At 42.1% G+C, this 26,544-nt stretch overlaps 1 long non-coding RNA gene across 3 annotated transcripts in view; it reads right to left on the bottom strand.

Annotated features, from left to right (window-relative positions):
- LOC114901974 overlaps nt 1-9,325 on the bottom strand; it is a 31,201-nt gene extending 21,876 nt beyond the window's left edge. For all 3 annotated transcript variants that reach the window (XR_003795329.1, XR_003795330.1, XR_003795328.1), the window contains exon 1: nt 8,452-9,325. This is a non-coding gene — a long non-coding RNA (uncharacterized LOC114901974). The remainder of the gene's footprint in view (nt 1-8,451) is intronic.
- Between the last annotated feature and the right edge of the window lie 17,219 nt (nt 9,326-26,544).

Here is a 26,544-nt window from a genome sequence, read left to right on the forward strand (position 1 = left end):
TAAGAGTTTTGTTTTGTAGGTGGTGGTGGTGTTTTGTTATTCCCAGGTCTTGGTTCTACTTCTTTGCAGAAGCCCAGATTCTTTCCTGGCCTTGCTTTCTGGGAGACATTCTTGTATACTTATTATAAATTCTCTTTTTTAGTTAGCCCAGCTCAAGGTTGGGTACTATTACTTGTGACCAAAAAACCTTACTAAGTGCAAGGAATCTGTGGTTCCTAGAGATTAAGTAAATTGAGAAAATTTCTGTGGCTTCTTAGTGGTAGGAGTTGGGGTACAAGCCTGTCTCCTCGTGCTCTTTTCCTCACACTCTCTGCTCAGTCACGATGGCCACATTGCTATTCCACAAACACACAAATCTCACCCCCATCTTAGTGGGCTCTGTTTGCCCTGCTCAGAACAGGCCCAAAGGCCACTCCCTCATCTCATCCAGGTCTCAATTCAAATGTCACTCAGAGATACCTACCCTGACAACCTCATTTAAAATAGGCACTCTCTAACCTCTTTCTCTGCTTTTTTTTTTTCAGTTTTACTGAAATATAACTGACATAGCACTGCATAAGGTTAAAGTGTACAGCATAATGACTTGACTTACATATATGTAAATATATTGTGAAATGATTACCACAACAAGTTTACTTAACAGCCATCATCTCATATAGTTACCAAGAAAAAGGAAAGAGTTTTTTTCCTTGCGATGAGAACTTTTAGGATCTACTCTCTTAGCAACTTTTAAGTACACCATACGGCAGTGTTAACTATAGTCACCATGTTGTACATTACATCCCTAGTACTTATTTATCTTATAACTGGGGCTTTGCACCTTTTGACTATCTTCACCCAATTTCTCCACCCTCGCCTCTGGCAACCATCAACGTATTCTCTGTCTCTATGAGTTTGGTTTTTTTAGATCCCACATATAAGTGAGATCGTACAGTATTTGGCTTAATCTGACTTATTTCACTCAGCATAATGCCTTCCATGTCTATCCATGTTTTTGCAAATGTCAGAATTTCCTTCTTTTTTTTATGGCTGAATAATATTTATATAATATATATAATATATATATACATGTCACATTTTCTTTATCCATTCATCTGTCAATAGACACTTAAGGTTGTTTCCGTGTCTTCACTATTGTAAATGATGCTGCAGTGAACGTGGGAGGCAGATATCTCTTCAAGTTAGTGATTTCATTTCTTGCAGATAAATACCCAGAAGTGGAATTGCTGGAACATATGGTAGTTCTATTTTTAACTTTTTGAGGACCCTCCATACTGTTATCCATAACGGCTGCACCAATGTACATTCTCACCAACAGTGTAAAAGGGTTGCCTTTTCTCCACACCCTCACCAGCATTTGTTATCTGTCTTTTTGATAATAGCGATTCTAACAGGCATAGGGTGATATTTCATTGTGGTTTTAATTTGCATTTCCCTGATGATAAGTGATATTGAGCACCTTTTCATGTACATGTTGGCCATTTGTGTATCTTCTTTGGAAAACTGCCTATTCAGTTTCTTTGTCCATGTTTAACTGGATTATCATTATTATTACTATATATTTTTGCTATTGAGGTATATGAATTCTTTATATATTTTGGATGTCAACCTTTTTTTATCAGGTATATGATTTGCAAATATTTTTTCCATTCCGTATGTTGTCTTTTCATTTTGTCCCTCATTTCTTTCATTGTGCACGAGTTTTTTAGTTCGATGTAGGTTCTATACACTGACAATACATTCTTTTATTTAAAGTGGATTAGACAAATTTACTTTTTCTCCCTTCCTCTCCCCAATGCTCCCTGCTTCATTCACATCTTTTTTCTTAGATTGATGAAACCTGGCCCCCGTCCTCAGCCTCTATCCTCACATGGTAGAAAGAAGCTATTATTATTATTAGTTTTAGTAACTTATCACTACCTGGATTTATGTTACATATTTATTTGTGTACTTGTTTCTCTACCACCCCGCCCCCCAACTCCCCACCAGAATATAAGCTCCCGGAGGGCTGGGTTCAACCCTTGTTCACTGCTGTATTTTCAGCACACTGACCAGAACTGTATTTGACATATAGAAGGCACTCAACAAATACTCATTTAATCAATCAATCCATTAAACCCTGACCTGTTTCTGACTTCCATGCTGTTTTCATGGTCTCTAAGTACCTGATGCAATTCTAGAAACACTCAGAAAAACCCGATTGGATTAAGGATGGAAATAATGTCTGCAGGACATCTGTGGAGCTCGGCTGATTAGCATGCAGGGAAGAGGGATGTCCGCTAGCTGCTCTGTACACTGAGGGGAGGTAGGAACCTGGAGCAGCACGCTCCAGCCCACCCTCTATGAGAACAGAACTGAAAGCTGGTAAATTCATTTCTACTGGTTTTCCCTTAGTTAGTGCTTCTGGCCTGGGGAAACAAAGCTTCAGCGACAGTAAAAATGCTTTTGTTCCTGTGGTACCACATGTTAAATCACAAATGACATCTACTTTGTTCTTGGGTTAATGCTACTTTCTGGGTCTGCTCTGTAAGGTTGTTCCCTGTCCCCAGTTGGCCTGAGACAGGGTCTGGCTTGCTGAGGGTCCCCTGTCCCTATAACTATACAAGAGGAAAGCTGCTGGAGACTGACTTGGGATGTCTAAACACCACCAGGAAGGACCAGCTGAGGAAGGAGGCAGGAGAAATGGAGACATATTCTAATCCAAGCCTCGCTAGACACTTTCAGTGTATCATTTTGAAACCACATTATCAAACACAGGGTCACTTTGCTCATGGCTTTCAGATTCTGCCCCCAACACATATACCAATGTTGATGAGGCTTCTAACCAGTGACCACAACACGTGTGTTTAATCTGCTGCTTTTACCAATGGTCTAATGAAAAGATGCAAGTAGCCGGAGAGGTCATACCAATCCACAACCAGTACTGGAAAAAGAAAATTGAAAAAATGAATACTAATATTAGCATGTACCTATATGTAACTCTTTCATCTAAACTTCTTCACCTTCAGAGCACTTAATTTTAACAAGAAACTCACCAGGGTTAAATGGCTGATTTGGCTAATTAGTGGCAAGGCCAGGACTCAAATTCAGAACCCTTGACTCCAAGATAAGGGTTCTTCCTGCTGCAACTGCCTCTCTATCTTTGCATTCAAAGAATGGCTTGCTGTAAAAATTATTTTTCATGACTATGTTATATAGCTAAATAAGCAGAGTCTTTAAGGGCCACACATTCAGAGAAAGCTAGAGATAAATCAGCAGCCTTTAAAAAAACAGGTAGTTTTAATTTGGTAAATGACAACAGGAAGCCAGACATTTACCCACGTTTGGATGATCACCTGTTTTCTAATGAGAGCCAAGCCTGAGGCAATGAGAAGATGCAGAGACTGATTCACAGCAAGCCAGGGAGGCAGGGCCCCGAGTCTTCCTACCAGCGGTGTGCAGTCAAGGTCACCAAGTGGTTCAGTCCCACAAATGACAAAGACCACTTTGCTCCTTGACTGACTCCTACCAAAATTTAAAACCTGGCAGTTGAAATGGCCGAGCACCAGACACCTGATAGAAAATGAAGTGTTGAGATCAGTAACTCTCTGCCTAATTCCAGCAATTTTGAAGATGTTAATAATTAATTCCAATTTTCCCTCCCTTCCACCACTCACTCATAATGGACAAAGGAGAGTCAATGTTTGCTTGAACTACCCAGATAATTGCTTAATTCTTTCCACTTGCCTGGGCATGTTCTGAAAGCACACATATCAATTATCACCAGGAAGTAGTGGCTTTCCCCCTGACCTCTTTTTTTTGTTTATCATTTTTTAAGAGTGTAATGTAACCAAAGGGCTAGCCCAGTGCCCAAAGGCTGAGACATGTAAAAAGATGGGGTGGCAGAAGGAGAAAGGCCCTGACTGTGTACAGAGAACTACAGGTGGAGGAAAGGGCTTACGGGAGAGAAGGACAGCCGGAAGAAATGTCTTTAAACTTCAGTTTAAAGATCGTACAGATTTTGACCCAACAATTCTACTTCTGAGAATTTATCCTTACATTAGTTGGGGTCTAACCTGGAAAAGAGAAACCCCTCTGAGTATTTACAGCAGGGGCTCCCCAGAGCTCAGCACCATCAAGGAGCCCCTCCAACTCCTTAAGGTTGATGGGATCTAGGTGAGAGGTAGCATTATCAAGCCACAGGCTAGGGTCACCTAACAGAAGCAGGACCTCGATGGACCTGTTGCAGCAGTGGGACCACTGAGGAGAGACATAGCCACAGTGGGCCATGAGCTTCCCTCTCCTTCCAACTCTAGTCTCCCAGTTCCACCTGCCACTGGACAAATCCATCAGGAAACGCGCTAACACAGGAGCCTGAGAAGCTCAGCCTGCAGGGGTCAGCCCACTCCCATGATGCAGAGCAGAACCCAGGGAGGGCAGGAAGTGCATCTGAGGGCTCACACGCAGGCCCAGAAAAGCAACCTAGAGTGAGATAATGGGTACCAAATGCTGGCAAATGGATAGATGAAGTCATAGATGCTTCCACCCAATCATAAAGAGTAAGTTTGGATTTAAGAGAAATGACATCATCAGAAGCATTCCAGGAAAAGAATTCCTGGAAAATGTAACCGAAACATAGATAGAATAAAAGCTAATGTTAGGATAAATAAAAATAGACTACACGTATGTAAATGATAAAAGAAAGAGGGAAATAACCCTAGCTGAAGTAGGGAAAGCATGCCAAGACACACTAAACATTACAGCTTACTTTCTCACAAACAAGCTGGGCCTTATTTATGAGTAGAGTGTCAAAATAATTCCTTGTGACATGAGATGGGATGGAGGCAGTGACAAAGAATCATAGAAAGTATAATATTTATCTTAGGGAATTAAGAGGTACAAATTATAATACTAGGTAGAAAATAAATATGATACAAGGGTGAAATGTACGGTACAGGGAATGTAGCCAACATTTTATAGCTATAAATGGAGTATGATCTATAAAAATTTTGAATCACTGTTGTACACCTGAAACTAATATAATATTGTAAATCAAATATTCCTCAATAAAAAATTAAAATAAAATAAAATGAGCACCACACACACATGAAATTATCCTATGTATCTTGAGGTCCTAACACATGTCCAGGTACTTGTTCAGTGTCTTAAGATCCTGATAGATGATAGGGTATGAAGGATGACAGTAACACAAGTGTCATAGTGAAACTGTGGTATAGACCTTTAGGGGCATGACAGGATAGATTAAAAATCAACAGGTAGGGACTTCCCTGGTGGCGCAGTGGTTAGAATCTGCCTGCCAATGCAGGGGACATGGGTTCGAGCCCTGGTCTGGGAAAATCCCATTTGCCGCGGAGCAACTAAGCCCATGTGCCACAACTACTGAGCCTGCGCTCTACAGCCCACGAGCCACAAATACTAAGCCCGCGTGCCACAACTACTGAAGCCCGCGCGCCTAGAGCCTGCGCTCCACAACAAGAGAAGCCACTGCAATGAGAAGCTCGCGCACCACGACAAAGAGTAGCCCTCACTCGTAGCAACTAGAGAAAGCCCGCATGCAACAATGAACACCTAATGCAGCCAAAAATAAATAAATAAATAAAAATCAATAGGCAACTCAAAAGGAGGACAAAAAAGGACAACCTAATTGTTATTTTGCCAAGGAAAACCTAAACAAAAAATAGCTATGAACTACAAATACCGTCTATCACTAAAGAAATAGGAGGACAAAATGTCTTAAGCCAAGACTTTAAACTAAATACACTTAGTTTATAATGTACACTATTATACTATTTTTCTCCTTTTACTACAAAGTGGTATTTGGTAACCACTGGACTTTATGACCACTGAACGTCTTCCTATTCCCAAGATTCTCTGATCCTGCTGTATTTTGTTAAAGCAGTTTGTGTTTTGTGGGAGGCATAAGCTGAAGAAATTGTTAGGGTTAAGAGCAGATTTAAATTTAATTAATATCCAGACAGGAGATTGACTTGCCATTGATCACCACTAAAGAATCCTATTAGTAGGGGGAAAATTGGTCTCCTCAGCAAAAAGAAAGAGTAAACATATTGGCCACACCCTCATCTGTAGCAGCCCCCTTCACCACGTTTGTGCCACATGAATTTAACTTCCTTTGGCAACAGCTCTTTAGACCACTTAGCACCTGATCCCAGTGTAATCAATGTCCAGACTAGTCAGAAGGTTAGGGGGTGTCCTGGTGTGAGAAACATTGTCCAAACAGGGGTGGTGATGGCTCAACAGACTCTTGCTCTTTTTGAGAATCTGACTATGATATCTACATGGAGAGAATTTAGTTCCTGATTGTTCTGATGGTGTACTGTCGTGAGGCTGGAGACTTCCCGCTACCAAAAGAGGCAGCAGCTCTCTCAGTGGCCCAGTTCTGCAGTGTGGCTTTGTGAGTGGTTCCTGAAAGCCTAATCTTGAGTCTTTCTTTTCCCCTCCTAATGACTTAATACCCCATTTAATATCTGTAACAAATCCTTTCCTGCTTTAACTGGTTAGAGGGGATTCTGTTCTCTGAAACTGGCCCCTGACTGATACAAATGTAAGTCCTGCATTAAAAGCATTATAACCTTTTGGGGATATAGGCATATAAACAAATCACTGAGGATATGCTATGATTCATGTACATAGAGAGTATACCAAGTGCATAAGGAGTGAGTGCCTAAACTTGAGGGTGCCAAGGAAAGATTCACAGGGAAGGTAGCACTGTAACTTGAAAACTATGTATGGGAGGTTAGCAGAAGGACAAGGAGAGGAGGGCATTCTACACCAAGGAAATGGCAAAGGTATAGAAGATGAGAGAGTAGGGGTAGAGAGTTGAGTTTAGGGACAAGAACAACGAGAACAGAGGCTGGTCAGGCTGCAGGTGCAGGTGTGTTAGAGCTGTGAGAAGCTTCAAAAATGATCTAGTATAGTCCATTTACTTTATACATCCAAAAACTGAAGCCAGAGAAATGAAATGACCAGCTCAAGACCAAACACTCACTTTATTATCCATGCTAGAGCACAGACCTTCTAACTCCCAGGCCAGTGTCTTTCCAGGTAGTATACATGGATTCCTAAATTATCCTGTGATGGTGAATCTTAACAAACAACAGAATTTAGAAAGCAGGTGAGTGACAAAATGTCTACAGATCAGGAAAGATAAGGGAGTTGAGAAGGGTGAGTACCTCTGTGAGCACCCCGAGCCACAGTGGCAAGAGCTGTGTCTGACTTCACTGCCCCACGTGCCCCACAGCCCATCTCAGGGGACGCCTGTGTGGCACATTCCTGTCACCACAGCCCTTTGCCTACTGCATGCTTCCAGTGGTCCCATGTGGGTCAGTAGTCATGGCTCTATCCCATAAACCAAAGACCACTTGGTACCCTGATCACTGGACATAAAGAAAGAAGAAGAGTGTAGGTAGATTTGCTCCAATCTGTGACTGCTCTTGGAAAAATATTCCAGGGATCATGCTCTCTCCTTAATCCTCCACGTCCAATATCCATCTATCTCCCTCTTTACCATCTATCCATCTGTCCATCCATCCACCCCACCCACCACTTATCTGTCAGTATTTCTACATATCTGTTTATTCATGTATCTATAGCTATAAGGTCAAATACTCATCCAGGGCTTACACTATGTCAGGCAGTTCTCCTAGTGCGTTACAGAAATTAATTCAGTTCTTGTAATCCTGACAACAGCCCTGTGATGTGGGTATTTTCTCCCCATTTTACAGATGAGGAAATTAGAGAGGTTAAGTAACTTGCCCAAGTTAACATAACTTATATCTGTCTGCCTACCTTCGTGTTCACACCCCTTCTCCTTCCTTGAAGGCTAACTTCCCATCCTATTGATGACCAAGTTTGTTGGTTCTATTTCCTAATTATCTCTCAATCTGTCTCCTTTTAATTTAGTTCCAGCTTCCTCCCCAGCCACCCAGCCAGCCCCGATTTTGGATGATTGTCATTCTCCCCGCGAATCACTCTGATTTCAACCTCCACTTCCTTTTCCTCCGTACCTCATGAATGTTTCCCCGGCACAGGCAGAGGGATCTTTCTAAATGATGTTTCTCAAGACCCTAGACATGTTCAAACATCACAGTTGAGAACCTCTGTTAGAAAAAACATGCAGGGACTTCCCTGGTGGTCCAGTGGTTAAGACTCCATGCTTCCACTGCAGGGGGCCCGGGATTGATCCCTGGTAGAGGAACTAAGATCCTGCGTGCCATAAGGCGTGGCCAAAAACCAACAACAACAAACATACATATGATCATCTCTCTCAAACCTGCTTAAAACCCTAAAATAAGTTTGTGAATTCAACAAACATTTGTTACGCCTTCCCATGTCAGCCACTGGGCTAGGTGGCGGGGAGGTAGCAGTAAATAAGCCCCATCCTCATGAAGCTTGCTGTCTAGAAGGGATGACAGATGTGGAACAAATACTCACAGAAGTGTTCAGTGCTTCACAAAAGTGCGGGCAGGGGCACCAGAGCCTGCGGGTGCAGAAACTGCACCCTGCAGGATCTGAAATTTCAGCCGCAATGTGAAGGACGAGCGGGAATCAGCTGGGCCGCATGGCTGAGTGGGCAGCAGAGACAGGCTGAGCATCCTGGTCAGAAAGGACGAGCACGTTTCTCAGTGAGGAGAAGGGCACGGCGAGTCCTGCAATCAGGAGAAGCAGGTGAGGCCGGGCCAGGGAAAGCAGCAGGCATTGGGGTCTCGTGTGCCACGGGGCAGGATACTGGTCTTCCTCCCAGGGCAAATAAAGGTTGTCTTTTATTTTTAGAAATCAACTTTATTGAGGTATAATTTAAAAACAGTAAAATGCCCCCATGTTAAAAGTGTACATTCAATGAGCAGCCAGCACCACCATCAAGACACAACATGTTTCTTTCACTCAGAAAGTTGCCCCGTGCTCCTTTGCAGTTAGCCCCCCTCCTCTGGCAACCACTGCTCTGCTTTCTCTTTTAGTCTGGATTAGTTTCACCTGTTCTAGAACTCAAATGCAGAGATTTAAGAACAGCCGTGCACCGTGCTGTCACCGTTCCTTGAAAGCCTCCTTTCTCCCTTCTGGTATAGTTCCAATACCGATTCATGACCTAGCCTGACCTCTTCTGGGAAACATTTCCTAGCTCCACCTGGTAGACTGATTATTTCTTTCTCTACCATCTCTAAGATCTTGTTATAATTTGTACAAGTACTTGTGTGTCTTAATCCCCCACTAGACTGGAAGCTCCTTAAAGATAGGAGCTCTGTCCTCATCATCTTTGGGCGGCCCATCAAAAAATATCTGTCAAATGGATGGGTGCTCTGCTTAGCGATTCAGCGTGGTTTTCCCCTCCCTCCCTCCCTCCCTCTCTCTCTTTCTCTCCAGAGGCTGCTGTGAAATGAAAATAAGCACTGGGTGATAACTATAAGAAAACAGGTAGAAATTTATTCCCACAACCAGGCTGAATGGAAACAAAAGTAGTGATTCAAGTTAACTGATGTGTTTAAATTCTACTTGTCTGTGGCAGGACTCCGCTGTCTGATCAGAAGCACCATTTTTGCTGCACTGTCATATTTATAGCATAGAGAAGACGCAGGCACATAACTCTGGGGAGTTTGCTTCTTGCACTCCTGTTCCACTAGAAGCCTGCTCAATCTGACCCAGTCTCGCATTCTGGATTAAACCTTGCAATGACCAGCTGACCGTTTCCTGTAAGACTCTCCCTGTAAGGTCTTACGTGGCCATGCTTGGGGCATCTCTGGCTCCTGGTTCCTGACTGGGTCTGGAAGTGACTGCAAGAGTGGACCTGCTATCTGATGCTCCAGGTCCTCTGGGTGGGGGGATACAGTTCCATAAGGAGAGCATCTGTGATCACTTACTTGAGATGGTAGAAGGAAATGACACTCTCTTTTGCTAATTCCCCACCCCCCAACTTATGCTGACTTTTAAGCAAATCCCATTATTTTCTTAGAACAGAGTTGCCCGGCTGAGTTAGGAAGTAGATTATTGCAAGTCATGTTTTGAATAACTGGTGGCTCCTTTTTTCTAATTATTAAACTGTCCTTCAAAATAAAAGAAAACCAAAAGCTGATTTATTTATGTGATGAAGAAGCCCTCCAGTATTTCATATTTCAGCCCTTTGACTTTCATTGTTTTAATCAAAAAAAGGTAAAACTGGGCTTCCCTGGTGGCGCAGTGGTTGAGAGTCTGCCTGCCAATGCAGGGGACATGGGTTCGTGCCCTGGTCCGGGAAGATCCCACATGCCGCGGAGTGGCTGGGCCTGTGAGCCATGGCCGCTGAGCGTGTCCGGAGCCTGTGCTCCACAATGGGAGAGGCCACAGCAGTGAGAGGCCCGCGTACTGCAAAAAAAAAAAAAAAAAAGGTAAAACTTTTAGCACCAACACCATTTGAAATGTGTCCATATTTTCTACATAAAGTATGCCCGTTGCTGAGGAATAACAATAAATAAGACTGTTAACATGTCCTAACAAAATGGTGAGACAGAAAAGTAAATAATTTCCACGTCACGTCATATATATATATATATATATATATATATATATATGTAAGGAACCAAGTAATAATAAAATGGACAACGGTCTATGGAGAAAGCGGACAGCGAATCTTCATAAGAGAACTGATATTAAAGTAGGGTTTTGAAGGCTAAATAAAGTTCAGGCAAATAAGAGGCAGAAATGTATTCCAAGAGGGAAAATAACACATGCAAATCATGAAACAGTATTTTGAGTGTGTGCAAACACTGGCCATTCAGGTTTGCTGGTGTGTATATGTTGAGGTTGGGGGCTGGAGGAGAGAGGTGACATCAGAGCTTGTGGCCAAGAGCAGACTCTGACCCCAGGACACCTGGATTCAAGTCCCAGCTCTGCCACTTACAATCATGTAAAGTGGAGCAAAACTCTTAACCTCTCTTTGCTTCACTTTTATTATCTGTGAAGAGGTGGATAAAAAAATAATACCTCCACCAAAGGATTTTTATGAACATTAAATGAAATAACTAACAAAACACGAAGTACTACGTCTTCTAGAATGAAGGAAGCTTTTCGTAAATATCACTTCTTATGGAGGTAGGAAATGAGAATTTGAGGTTGGCAAGGGCCAGATCAAGAAAAGCTGTGGATATAGAGAACAGACTGGTGGTTGCCGGTGGGGAGAGGGAAGGGGGGAAGGGTCATATGGCAGTGGGGGATTAAGGGGTACAAGCTATTATGTATAAAATAAACTGTGGGGATGTATTGTGCAGCACAGACAGTATAGCCAGTGTTTTGTGATGGCTATGAATGGAGTATAACCTTTAAAGGTTGTGAATCACTGTGTGCACACCTGTAACATATAATATTGTACATAAGTTATACTTCTATTTAAAAAAAGAAAAGAAAAGAAAAGAAAATCTGTGCAAACCACACTAAGGGAAACACTGAAATGTTTCAATCCAGAGTGTGGGGAGGTAGATCTGCACCTGGGCAGCTGTGTGGACAGATAGAAGGTGGAGTGAGAGCAGAGTGGAGGCTATTTCAATGGTTCAGGCAAGACTGAGAAGGTCTGAGTCCACACAGCGACAGTGGGGATGGGGGCACGGGGGAAAGGAATGGATTTGAAAGATATTAAGGGGGTAAAATTGATGGAAATTGCTGACCACTTAGATGTCAGAAGAAAGAGATTGGTAAATGTCTAGGATCATATATAGGATCTGGCGTGGGTGACTTGGGTGATGGAGAAGCCACCAACCAAGGTCATGAAAGAGAAGGGAACTGTGGTTTGGGGGGTTGTTAGTTTGCCAGCATGGAGATAAACAATGGGTTCAGTATTTGGCCCAATGACTTTAAGGCACCAAAGACTCTGAGATGGGAAAGAGATAGACAGGGGAGTGGCTAAAGGTGGGTAAAGTGTCAAAGGAAGATACTTATTCATTTATTTGCTGCCTTTATTTGTGTATTTGGGCAGAGTAAAATATTTCCTTACTGCCCTCAGCCATCCACCTTTTGTTCAAGGAGAGCATTGTCACACTATGGAAGCAGCGGAGAGAGACCCCCCACGTGTTTCCAGCAGGAAGGAAGAAGCCAGAAAAGAGGAGGCTGAAGATGGAGGAGTGAGGGTGATCGTTGGGGGCAGTGTGAGCCGGGAGACTGAGATCCATCCCCTGCCATCCTCAGCAGGGCCTTGGGTCCTTATAGGCTTCTGGGGACAGAATCGACAGGAAAGTCTTGCCAGAGAAATGAATGTGCCAATTATTCAGTAACCTGCAATTATGAAAATTGGTGTGATAGGTGGTACTTCCGAGAGGAGGCTGTAAGTCAGAAATGAGACAAATTAGTTGAGCTCTTAGGTGAGAATCTGATTGACCTCTTCCTTCATGAAACTGAGCTCTGGCCATCCCATACGTCTCCTTTTAGGAGAACTGATTTGCAACTGATGGGCTCGGAACAGCAAATGCATGGTCTGCAATTGCAGAGCTGGGAGGCTGGAGCCCTCTTCCGCCTGCAGAGGAAGTCGTCCAACCTCCTTGACCTGCTCTTGCCTGCTGACCGCAAGGAAACTTGTGGAAATGTCTTCTTCCCTGAAAAGTGGAAAGAGCTCCCATATACCCAACACTTCTGTTCCCATTAGAGAACAGCCTGGCCAACTGCAGTATATTACATTATGGATGATTGTATGTTCTTTAAACATAATTATGCAGATTATGTTAATATGTTAGACTCTGAATTCTTTTTAAAAAGAAAAAGACAGTAGCATCTTTGTATCTCACAGTTATTTGCTTATCTACCTTTATGAAGCTTGTCATATCATATTGATTTCTTTTCTTTTCACATTAATTATCCCTACTCTTCAGTAAATTTTTCAAAAGCAAAAACCAAGTGCTATTCACCTTCTTGTTCTCAGTGCCCAGCATGGGACCACCCATACTGACAAAGTCAAATTATTCCACGAGTACATAGAGAACAGACTTGTGGTTGCCAAGCGGGAGAGGATTGGGGGAGGGATGGAGTGGGAGTTTGGGATTAGCAGATGTAAGCTATTACATACAGAATGGATAAACAACAAGGTCCTACTGTATAGCACAAAGAACTATATTCAATATCCTGTGATAAACCATAATGGAAAAGAATATTAAAAAAGAATGCATATATATGTATAACTGAATCACTTTTCTCTATAGCAAAAATTAACACAACACTGTAAATCAACTATACTTCAATAAAAGAATTATTTAAAAAAATTATTCTGGGCTTCCCTGGTGGCACAGTGGTTGAGAGTCCGCCTGCCGATGTAGGGGACACGGGTTCGTGCTCCGGTCCGGGAAGATCCCACATGCCGTGGAGTGGCTGGGCCCGTGAGCCATGGCCACTGAGCCTGCGCGTCCGGAGCCTGTGCTCTGCAACGGGAGAGGCCACAGCAGTGAGAGGCCCGCGTACCGCAAAAAAAAAAAAAATTATTCCGTGAGTGCAATTACTTGGGGTGAGAGGGAGTGGAGGAGAACACCAGTATGTAAACACAGGCTATAACTATACACTGAGAAACATGTATATCAGCAAAATATCAGAAGTGCATTTGCAGTTAAATCATAAAAAATGAAATGTATTATATATTTTCGTCACCATAAAGTTATGTCCATTAGGAACTTTTCAACTTTTTATTTTGAAATAATTTTAACATACAGAAAATATAGTTGCAAAAACAGTACAGAGAGTTCACATATAGCATTCAAACTGTTTTTCCAAATGTTAATATCCTACGTAACCATGGTACTATTATAAAAATCAGGAAATTAGCATTGGTATAATACTATTAACTAAATTAAACATTGTATTTGAATTCCACCCATTCCTTTTTCTGACCCAAGATCCAATCCAAGACCCCACACTGCATTTAGTCGTCATGTCTTCTTAGTCTCCTCCAATCTGTGATCATTCCATAGTCTTTCCTTATCTTTCTTGACCTTAACACTTTTGAAGAGTACTGGCCAGTGATTTTGTAGAATGCCTCTCATTTTGGTTTTGATGTGTAATGTGATTAGATCGAGGTTACACACTTTGGGGAAGACTACCACAGAAGTGAAGTACCTTTCTTGGTTCATAGAATCAGGAACACATCATGTCCAGATGTCTTATGACAAGTGATGTTAACCTTTGATTGCTTAGTTAAGGGGATGTCTGCTGGATTTTTCTACTGTAAAGTTACCCAATATCTTGGATGAGATACTTTGAGACTATGCTTATATACTGTTTTTCCTCAAGTTTTCACTCACCGATTTTAGCATCCCTTGGTGGATCTTTCCTCCAATGTTGATTTTTTCTATTTCCTTAATTTCTTTTACCTTTTAAACTGGTATTCTCTGTAAGAAAGACTTGTCCCTTCTCCTTTTAAAAGTCAATTATGGGACTTCCCTGGTGGCTCAGTAGTTAAGAATCCACCTGCCAATGCAGGGGACAGGGTTTGAGTCCTGGTCCGGGAAGACCCACATCCCACATGCCACAGAGCAACTAAGCCCGTGTGCCACAACTACTGAGCCTGTGTGCCACAACTACTGAAGGCTGCGTGTCTAGAGCCCGAGCTCCGCAACAAGAGAAGCCACCGTAATGAGAAGTCCGTGCACCACAAGGAAGAGTAGCCCCTGCTCACCACAACTAGAGAAAGCCCGCGCGCAGCAATGAAGACCCAACTCAGCCAAAAATAAATACATTTTTAAAAAAAGTTAAGGGCTTCCCTGGTGGCGCAGTGGTTGAGAGTCCGCCTGCCGATGTAGGGGACACGGGTTCGTGCCCCGGTCCGGGAAGATCCCACATGCCGCGGAGCGGCTGGGCCCGTGAGCCATGGCCGCTGGGTCTGCGTGTCCGGAGCCTGTGCTCCACAACGGAAGAGGCCACAGCAGTGAGAGGCCCGTGTACCAAAAAAAAAAAAAAAAAAAAAAAAAGTTAATTACTTAATTACTATCAGCAAAAATTCATTTTATTTTATAGATTATAATTAATTCTACATGATTTAGTTTATTGCTCAAATTTTTCCATCTTTGCTGTCTGGGAACCTCTTCTAGCTGGCTTTTGTATCTTTTTGAGAGGCCCCCCATCCTTTTTCAAGCAGTTCCTTAATTTTTCGCAGTATAAAATATTCCAAGCTCATTTTGTATTTTTCCTGCACAAGCCCTGGAATCAACCACTTCTCCAAGAAAGCTTGGCTCCTTACACTGGAAAATGGTTATTGATAAACTAAGACCTGGGTGTTAAGTTTTGATGGAAGTCTTTTACATGCCTCCTTAACCAGAAAATTGTGACTGTACATTAAATTTTAACCTTTTCGTTATGATCCAGTGTCATTATTGCCTATATCAATTGTTGAAGTGATAAAATAATGACCTCAAGAATTATTGATGTTGGCAGGAATGTAAATTGGTGCAACTACTATGGAAAACAGTAAGGCAGTTCCTTAAAGAACTAAAAATAGAGGTACTATATGATCCAGTAATCCCACTCCTGGGCATATATCTGGAAAAGACAAACACTCTGATTGGAAAAGATACATGCACCTCAATGTTCATAGCAACACTATTTATAATAGGCAAGACATGGAAGCAACCTAAGTGTCCATCAACAGATGAATGGATAAAGAAGATATGGTGTATATATATATACAATGGAATATCACTCAGCCATAAAAAAAGAATGAAATATTGTCGTTTGCAACAACATGGATGGACCTAGAGATTATCATACTAAGTGAAGTCATAGAAAAATAAATATTATATGATTCCACACTCATACGTGGTATCTAAAAAATAATACAAATGAATCAATTTATAAAACAGAAACAGACCCATGAACATCAAAGACAAAGTTATGGTTACTAAAGGGGGAAGGGACAGGGGGAGGGATAAGTCAGGAGTATGGGATTAACAGATACACACCACTATATATAAAATAGATAAGCTACAAAGATTTACTGTATAACATAGAGAACAATATTCAATATCTTGTAATAACATATAATGGAAAATAATCTGAAATATATATATAACATATATAACTGAATCACTTTGATGTATACCTGAAACTAACACAGTATTGTCAATCAACTATACTTCAATAAAAAAGAAAAATTATTGAAATATATAAGGCTGTTGGCCTTGACAGTAAGTGACTCCTGGGCCTTTTTGGCTACTATGATGTCATTGCTCCTAGGTCTTCTCAGCAGACAGAGATAGGAAATGTATGTATATAAGTACATACATAGTGTTCAGTTTGGTAGTGTTAAATATAGTCACATTGTTGTGAAACAGATCTCCAGAAATTTTTCATCTTGCCAAATTGAAACTCTGCACACATTAAACAATAACTGTCCATTCCCCCTCCCTCCAGCCCCTGGTAGCCATCATTCTACTTTCTGTTTCTATGAATTTGAGTACTTTAGATCCCTTATATAAATAGAATCATACAGTATTTGTCTTTTTGTGACCAGCTTATTTCACAGAGCATAATGTCCTCAAGGTTCATCTGTGTTGTATCATGTGACAGGATTTCCTTTTCAAGGCATAACATCCCATTTTAAGGAACAATATTTTGCTGTATATATACAGCACATTTTCTTTTATCTGTCGATGGACATTTGGGTTGCCTCCATTTCTTGGCTCTTGTGAATACTGCTGCTGTGAACATGGGTGTACAATTTCTCCTCAAGACCCCGCTCTTGATTCTTTTGGATAAATACCCAGGAGTGGAATTGCTGGATCGTGTGGTAGTTCTATTTTTATCTTTTGAGGAACCTCCATACGGTTTTCCAAGATGAAATTCCTGATTCCTCTCTTTCCCTTATCTCTGTATCCCATCAGCCACCCACTGCTGTGAATTTTATTACTTATTATTACTAGAAAATTTGTTCTTTTATGCCAGGATGACATGCTCCGTCTTTCACACATGCTAATGGATAAAGTTTGGCTGGAATCAGGGTTGGGACTAGGGTGAGTAAAGCACTCAGATGCAAAAATTTTAAGAGAGTAGTCAAAAAACTCAGTCATCAAGACAAAACAATGCAATATTTAAAAAATCAAAATCAGTGCCAAAAACTCCATTATGAACAAATGTCAAAATTTTAAATAAAGAAGTGCCTTGCAGAGGCATATTGGAGCTTGAGGCAAAAGGAAAACTCGGTAACGCTGATCCTATCTTTATTTGAAATTTTGTGTTGAAATATTATCTGTCTTTGCACCCAAGATGAGTCCCTCACTTGCCTCACCCTAGTCCTGGCCCTGGCTGGGATACTTCTCGATTGTTTATGATAATTATCCCAGATTTGCTTTTTTTTTTGCGCGGGCCTCTCACTGTTGTGGCCTCTCCCGTTGCGGAGCACAGGCTCCGGACGCGCAGACCCAGCGGCCATGGCTCACGGGCCCAGCCGCTCCGCGGCATGTGGGATCTTCCCGGACCGGGGCACGAACCCGTGTCCCCTGCATCGGCAGGCAGACTCTCAACCACTGCGCCACCAGGGAAGCCCCCAGATTTGCTTTTATGTTTAGAAAATGCTGAGGACAGTAAGCTGCCTTTTGTTTATTACACCATCTTTGCCACTTTTCACACTCCTCTTTTAGTGAATACTTTAGTCATACTTAACCACTGGGAGGTCGCTAAATATTCTTTGCTTTTTCATGTTTCTGCCTTGTGCCTGCTGCTTGGTATGTCCTTCTCCCACTTAATAAATGCCTAGTCACTCATCGGACCCAGCTTACCACCTCCTGTCTGAGCTATCTTTCACATCCCCAGTTAGAATTTACTAATCACTTCCTCCTTCCGCTTATGTAACAGCATCAAGCACATTCCATTGTTTCTATTTATTTACTGGTGTTTAAGAAGAACAAAAACATTTGGTTTAAATTGACTCCAGGATACCATTAGGGAGAGAATTGTCATTACATCCTCTTTGAAGACATAGCCATTTTTACTTAGATGTTAAAGGCAGGGTGACTCCATGATGTTGGAGGATTGGGGGATAGACACATTTTATGTCCCAATGGACTGCGAGTTCCCTGAGAGCAGGGACCATGTCTTTTCCATCCTCAGTACTGAGTAGGCATGCAGTGGGCTTTCAATAGCATTTGAATAGAACTTGGACTCAGTGTGCTAACACTGTTTATATCAGCCTAACCCCACTTGTTGTTGGTGGTAGATGTTGTTCAGTGGAACAAAAGAAACAAAACATCGCTATTAAGAGCTGTTTGAAAGACAAATCCTTAAAACAAAACAAAAACCTAAGAACTATGTGGAAAAATAACCAAATGTAAACTCAGTGATAGAAATATAGTTAGTGGTGAGATATATGACCCCTGCAGCAGAGAAACAGGTCTGGAAGCCAAAGAGGTAAGAGACTGCTTAAGGAGAAGCTGCCAATCTGTGCTGGTCCTCCCTGGACAGGAGCAGAGTTCATTTGCAGTGAAAGGCTTTGGGGGCATACGAAAGTAACCACTGCACTGTTTTCAGTGGAATTCTTAGGATCAGAAACCTATTCCTTGGAGGAAAAAAGGGGTTAGCAGGGCTATTTTTTCTCTTTTCCTGAGAAGCCACTGACTGAAAAGAAAGAGAGAAAGAAAGAAAGAAAGAAAGAAAAGAAAGAAAGAAAGAAAGAAAGAAAAAAGAAGAAGGAAGGAAGGAAGGAAGGAAGGGAGGAAGGGGGCAAGGGAGGGAGGGAGGGAGGGGTGGAAAAAGAAGTTAGTTGATTAAAGCTCCTTGTAAAAATGCTGATAGACCTCCTGGAAAGGAAACTAATGGGTATTACCACTGAGAGAGTTCTTACCTATGAAAAACTTTTTAGCAGGATATACCTGGTCAGTCTAGGATGGCTTATGATAAACACACCTGGAATCTATGGATTTATGAGGCACGGCTCCTTGGAAGGTGACATGTAAACTATGTAACTATGTGAGTATAAAATTGAGATGTTTCATGACCCAAGTTGCTGTTTGTGCTTTAGTGATGACAGCATACATTGCTTAAAGGCCTCATATGTTAAATCTGTGCCAGAGAAAATCCTAATGTGGCAAGAAAAGAGCCAGAGAGCAGCTTTCATAGCTCAGGGGCTCTAGGATTCACCTGTATCTCAAAATCACCTGTATTCTTGAAATTATTAGAAACTATATTTACTGGGCGAGATCTCTAACTCCTATGAGTCTGATTTGACAACCTGACCCTTTGTGCTATTTCATCTTAAATATCCAAGTTTTATACACTGTTTGTATTTTCTCTATTCCTATTGGTTTTTATAAATATTGCTTTAAGTGAGATAATATTTATAAAGTCCTTAGTGCCTGATGTGTAATAAAGCACTCAATAGCTATTAGCTTATCCTTCTTCTCATTCTCCAGAATGTAAGCTTGTCTTATTATGCTGATAGCATTTGGGGTAGGATGGAAAGATGCTACAAATATAAAAGCTCAGGATGAAAGACCTGTTGAATACTTATAACAGCTTTCCTTTCCTTTTTGGAGGTTTCTCCATCAAGAGCTCTTCTCTGTTTTTTCCTAGAGAAGATCCTAAAAGAAGCCCAGGGGACACTTATAATAAGGCCATGAAGGTCATGAGTGGAAGGTCAAGGATCACTGAGGCAGGGTCTCTTTCTTAATGAATGCTTCTCAGTGTGGATCACAGCTCTTAGATCTACAGGCTCAAATACCTGATTTGTTAGTGTCCTGAGAGACAATCCATCTTTTAGGGACAGATTCACATTAACCAAACCCACAGAGGCTAAGGTACACAAACTCAAGTATCCATGTATTTATTTATATGAAAAATAGAGCTGTTAGGGAATAAGATAGACATCCCTGTCCCCTGGCTGGCATGTTCTCTATAAGCAGTCTATTCGAAAAACTAAATTAGAGTCAAGAAGGCACTTGGTGAACAGGCATTCATTCACAAAATTTTACTTAGTGCCTACTAGGTGCCACAAACATTTGAAAATAGAGGTCACAGCACTCAACAACACTTACAAATCGCTGCCCATGGTGGGAGCACATTCCTAAGGAAGAGGGGCCAAGAAACAAGTAAACAGCAATTAAAACTATCTCCAGATAGAGGTAAGTCCTGTAAAGAAAATAAAACAAGATGAGGAGATAGGGCGTACAGGGTGACATGGGGAAGGCATGTTAGTTAGGAAAGGCCCTCTGAATGACAAGAAAATGCCAGCCACATAAGCTGGAGCTGTGGTAATAGCAGGTGCAGAGGTCCGGAGGCAGGCAGGCAATCTGACAAGTTTGAGGAACAGGGGAAAGGCCAGTGTGGCTACAGGAAAGTGAGGAAGGGGCAACATGGTGCGTGACAAAGTAGAGAAGGAAAACGGAGGTCAATTCTCATAGGACTTTTTTTGTTGTTGTTTAATTTATTTATTTTTTATAGAGCAGGTTCTTATTAGTTATCTATTTTATACATATTAGTGTATTTACGTCCATCCTAATCTACCAATTCATCACTCACAGGGCTTTAAGCGCTCTCATTAGTAGTTAGGACACTTTGAACACTGCAGTGGTCCAGGTGGAGGATGATGGAGCTTGGAGTAAGAGCAGCGGTGAAAACTGAAAGATTCAAAAAACATTCTGAGGGTGCTGCTCTTGGGGCTCCTCGACTGTGAAGGAAAGAATCAAGTATGCCTCGTGGGTGTGGGTAATCATAAAAAGGGTATTAACAATGCATGATTTGATAGTTTAGATGGCTGGCTGCATCAGCCTGCTGAACCCTTCTCTATTCCTGCCTCCCAGACCAGAGAGATGGGCCAGGACTCTCCTACTCCTCCGGGCACAGTGCGGGTGGAAAGGCACTGCCAATGCTGCCTTTTGACCCTCTTTTTCTATGCATCCGTTCGGTTCATTCAACCAGTATTTACTAAGCACGTTCTGCATGGATAACACGGTCTGAGGTCCTGGGACTATAGCAGTGGGGAAATAACAGCATCAAAGAGTAAGTCTGTTGGGAGAGTTTGTGCTCTGGGGAAGAGAGTCATTCTCCATGCCTCCCTTCTCCTCTACCCTGTGCTCTCCAACCTCCCACCTCTGCTGTAACGTTACCTTCGCATCATCTGTCTACCCGTCCACCCTCCCACCCAACGCCCCACCTCCATCCCTGCTCCACACTGGGCAGAGCCTCGGCAGGATGACACAATCAGTTTCCCCAAGCACCCTCTGTGACTCCTCTCCCACCTCCAGCTATGGACACCGGGCTCCCATGGGTCTTCCAAACCAGGCCTGGCAAATCAAAGGTCAATCACCCTGCAGATGAGGGCCGGTTGGGCTTTATTCAGACACAAACGAGGGGGTGAGCTGAGAGACTGCTGGAAGCAGCAAAAATCTCCGTGAGTCCAGTGCAGCCAAGGGTATCCTTCTAAAATGCCTTGATCTCTGAGTCCTTAAAAGACCATCCTCTCTCTCATTATCTCCTATATCACATCAGAGCAGTAATTAGTACTGGCCGGACCTCAACTGTTGTTTGCAGAAGGATCCCCTCCTGGACGCTTGCTCCTCCCCCTCTTCATTTTCAATAAAAACAAACCACTTTGTATTTGCACGACACTGTACAAGTTAAAACGCGCTTTACCTATTTGACAAGATCTCATCTCACCTTTAACCAACACGGGGGAAGCAGATTTTGATGTGTGCAGTTACTGAGGTGTCATCTGAACATGTCAGTGGCTTGTCTTAGGCCACAGAGCCTATCAGGCTGGTGGTATTTTGACTGTGTCACATTACCCTTTTGCTCAAAGCTTCTTAACGAGCATGTTCTTACTAATCCCCATGTCTCTATTAATATATACATATATGCTGTATCTGAATATGGAAAATGCCCATAATCTGAATGTATGTGGCCCACACTTGGTTTTCTCAAAGATATGCTCCTGGAAACTAATTGATAAAGTGGATTCAAGTTTCCCATAGGAAAATGTAACCTCTTAGAGTCGTGTTGCTAACTGATGACCCAGTACGAACTGAATCACGGATTAGAATCAGAGTGTGGTGGGAAAACAGTGCTCCGTCAACTAGAAGCTTCTAAAGTAATTTGATTTACCACTTGAACTTGTAAGAAAATGGACTTTTAAGGTTAGAAGAAAACTGTGAGGTCATCTAATGCAGATCATTTATTTGCAGGTGATGATCTGGGACCCAGGAAGGCGGAATGCATCCCACAGGGTCACATGGATGAGTCAAAGAAGGGACTGAGACCAGAAGGAAGCTTCTGGTTCCTGCCTGGTGCTCTTCCCACTCACTTCCCTTTTAGAAGTCCTAACTCTGTGCACACTGATTATTCCAAGAACCCCAGTGTGTGAGGAGTCTTTTTTTTTTTCTTGTTTCAACTCCTGTTTCTTTTTTCAAGACTTAAGATGTAAATTACCTACAGAGGTTGTAAGTGAACAGTTTGATGAGTGTTGACAAATGTATACACCTTAAAAGACATATCTAGGAGTGGCAGTGATGGCTAATAGGGTAAATGTATACTTCATTTTATAAGAAACTGCCAGTTCTTTAGAGTAGCTGTACTATTTTATATCCTACAAGCAATTTAGGAGGGTCTCAGTTTCTTCACATCCTCAACGACACTTGTATGCTCAGTCTTTCCAGTTTTAACAGTTCTAGTGGATGTATAGTGCTATCTCATTATGGTTTTAATTTATATTTCCCTGATGATTAATGATGTTGTGCATCTTTTTATGACCAGTGCACTACTAAGTGTACCTAGGATACATTACAAATCCAACCAAGTGAATGAACAAGCTAAACAGTGATGATTTTGTTAATCCCCTTAAAATTAAGTGCTTTAGAAATTTAGATATTCTGGTTTTCTTTTCATGAATCTCCAGGCAAGGTTTCACTGATGCTTTCTTTTCTCTCAATAAATTACCTGTGGCAAGCAGATTTATTCAGAAGCATGCCATTAGTGATTCTTTCTAAAGTATTTGTTCCAGCAATTAAATATTTGATGATTTCAGTAAGGACATTACTTCTACAAATTTAAGAGGGGCAGCAATGGGGTCTAAGGGAAAGTGTGGCCTTTGAAGTCATAGAGAATTAGATTTCAATTGTGGCTCAGGTTACAAGTTTCAGTTTTTTTGCCTATAAAATGGAGACAAGGATACCTACTGTGTTAGTTATTTATTGGTGCGCTAACAAATTGCCACAAATGTGGTGGCTTAAAACAAACAAATTTACTTTATAGTTCTGGAGGTTAGAAGTCCAAAATGGGTCTCACTGGGCTAAAATCAAGATAGTGGCAGGGCTGCATTCCCCAGGGTTTCCTTGCCTTTTCCAGCTTCTAGAGGCTGCCCATATTCCTTGGCTGGTGGCCCCTTCCACCTTCAAAGCAGCAATGGCAGGTTGAGCCTTTCTCATGTCACATCACTCTGACTCTGCTCTCACTGTCACATCTCCTTCTCTGACCCTGACTCTCCCACTTCCCACTTTCATTAATAAGGGTCCTGTGTTGACACTGGACCCACCTGGATAACCCAGGAAATCTCCCCACTCAAGGTCCTTATCTCAATCACACCTGCAAAGTCCCTTTCATCATGTAAAATAACATATTCATGGTTTCTGGGGGTTAGGATGAAGACAACTCTTGGGGGCCATTATTATTCTGTGAACTGCACCTAATTTATAAGGTTGTTGTGAGGATTAAAAGAAAAGATATATAAACTATCTGGGTAATGGAGACTGTTCAGTGATGAAATCTGATGTTAAAAGACATGCAAACATGAAAAGGTGTTCAATATTGCTAATTATTAGAGAAATGCAAATCAAGACTACAATGAGGTACCACCTCACACCAGTCAGAATGGCCAACATTAAAAAGTCTACAGGCTCCTTGGTGGAGCTAATGGCGGACTCCAGGAGGGCTCACACCAAGGAGTACTTCCCAGAACTTCTACTGCCAGTGTCCTTGTCCCCGTGGTGAGCCACGGCCACCCCCCACCTCTGCAGGAGACCCTCCAACACTAGCAGATCACCGATCAGAAGAGACTCTCTTCCTGGGTCGGCGATGGGATGAGAGAGCCCGAGAGAGCTACACCAGTGGAAACTTCTCCCATAGAAATAGGAGAGGAGCAATTAAAATAACATCTTCAACCCCAGCACCTGTTCCAGGAAGACCTACAATAGGAAGAAGAGGGTTTATTCAGCCTTAAAAGTGCACAGTAGTTCACTGCTATTCTCCAGGAGAGTAGAAAAAGCCTCCTACCGACGTGGTTACAAAGGAATTCGACAACGCCCAGCCCCATTTCGACACTTGAGGTGGTCCTTTCCCAGGCATGATGCACAGCAAATCTTGGCAGAAGCCCAAAGCTCTAAACAATAAAGAGCAAATACTTGCAAATTCTGCAAAGAGGTGCTGGACACATCAACGAAGTAGCTAATAAGTGGCCAAATCCCTTCCTGAATCCTTTAGCCCATCACCCACCTCCATTCTTCACATACGAGAAGCCTAGAGATTTGTTCCAGAGAGATTTCTTTGCAGAACATTGTTGAGAACATAGGGAAAAGTCTTCCCTGCCAAGCCAAGAAGGCGAACTCCAGTGGCCTCCAGGATCAACAGGGGTCCAAGGTAGTGAGAAAATTCTTGAAAGGATGTAACAGGTATGTCTTAGAGTTTGGCAGGACAGAATAAGTTGTCTGGTTCTTACTCTGGCAGAGGGCTGGCTGGAGCTGCCAGCAGAGCTAGAAGCTGCAGCAGGAGAGGCCTGGAACTTCAGAGTTCACAAAGACGTCGACTGCCTCCATGGGTTGAGAGGCAACCTGCCTGGGCTGCAGTTTCCCAGGAGGAAGAGGCTAGAATTGTGCTGAGAGTAGGGGTTCAACATTATAGTGAGAGAGGACTGGTGAATAGTGCAGCAAGAGAGTGCCTTGAAGGGAGGGGGGTGTGTGCAGAAAAGATTAACATAGCAGACCTGACTGCTCTCCTGTGAGAGACCTGCTTACAAGGTTGGCCCTTGACTGGCCTGGACTGTGTCTCAGAACGCAGAGTGTTCCCACTGTTCCCAGAACTGGTAACAGTTCTGGCTCCCTCTCCTAAATTGTTTGTACAAACCATTTGGTTTATTTATTTATTTAATAGATCTTTATTGGAGTATACTTGCTTCACAATACTGTGTTAGTTTCTGTTGCACAACAAAGCAAATCAGCCATATGCATACACATGTCCCCATATCCCCTCCCTCTTGAGCCTCCCTCCCATCCTCCCTATCCCACCCCTCTCGGTCATCGCAAAGCCAATCTCCTTGTGCTACGCTGCTGCTTCCCACCAGCCAACTATTTTACATTGCGTAGTGTATATGTGTCGATGCTACTCTCACTTTGGTTTATACTGAACACTTCATTTCCTTCTGGGAATCTAGAACTTGGTACGTGCCAGCAGAGGCTGCCTACCAACCAGCCCTCTATAAACACTCTGGGTGCGTAGTCTCCAATGAACTTCCCTAGTTGTCAACATTTCATACATGTCACAACTCCTTGCTGGAGAATGGTGTCCTCTGTGACTCCACTGGGAAGGATTTTTGGAAGCTTGTGCCTGGTTTCCCCAACTTTGCCCCATGTGTCTTTTCCCTCTGCTGATCTTACTCTGTATCATTTTGCCATAATAAAGTGTAGTTGTGGGTGCCACTAAAAAAAAAAAAAGTCTACAAATAATAAATACTGGAGAGGGTGTGGAGAAAAGGGAACTCTCCTACACTGTTGGTGGGAACGTAAATTGGTATAGCCACAGTATGGAGGTTACTTAAAAAACTAAACATAGAGCTACCATATGATCCAGCAATCCCATTCCTGGGCATATATCCAGAGAAAACTCTAACTCAAAAAATACAGGCACCCCGATGTTCATAGCAGTACTATTCACCATAGGCAAGACATGGAAGCAACCTAAATGTCCATTGACAGATGAATGGATAAAGACGACGTGGTATATATACACAATGGAATATTACTCAGCTATAAAAAAAGAATGAAATAATGCCATTTGCAGCAACATGACTGGACCTAGAGATTATCATACTAAGTGAATTACGTCAGACTGAGAAAGACAAATATCGTATGATATCACTTACATGTGGAGTCTAAAAAAATGATATAAATGAACTTATTTATAAAACAGAAATAGACTCAGAGACATAGAAAACAAACTTACGGTTACCAAAGGGGATAGTGGGGCGGGGGATAAATTAGGAGTTTGGAATTAACATATACACACCGCTATATATAAAATAGATAACCAACAAAGACCTACTGTATAGCACAGGGAACTATATTCAACATCTTGTAATAATCTATAATCTATAATGAAAAAGAATCTTTAAAAGAATATATATACGTATATATCTGAATATATATCTGAATATATATACGTATATATCTGAATCACTTTGCTGTACACCTGAAGCTAACACCTGAAGCTAACACAACATTGTAAATTATACTTCAATTTTTAAAAAAGTAAAAAAAAAGAAAAAAGTTATACTTTTAAATTGCAAAGCGGGGGAGAAAGACTTGCAAAGTCCAGCATACGAGGCCTAAAGCTCAACAATTT

This window comes from Monodon monoceros, unplaced genomic scaffold (assembly GCF_005190385.1).
Source record: "Monodon monoceros isolate NGI ecotype Baffin Bay Population unplaced genomic scaffold, NGI_Narwhal_1 Super_Scaffold_2, whole genome shotgun sequence".
NCBI lineage: Eukaryota > Metazoa > Chordata > Mammalia > Artiodactyla > Monodontidae > Monodon > Monodon monoceros.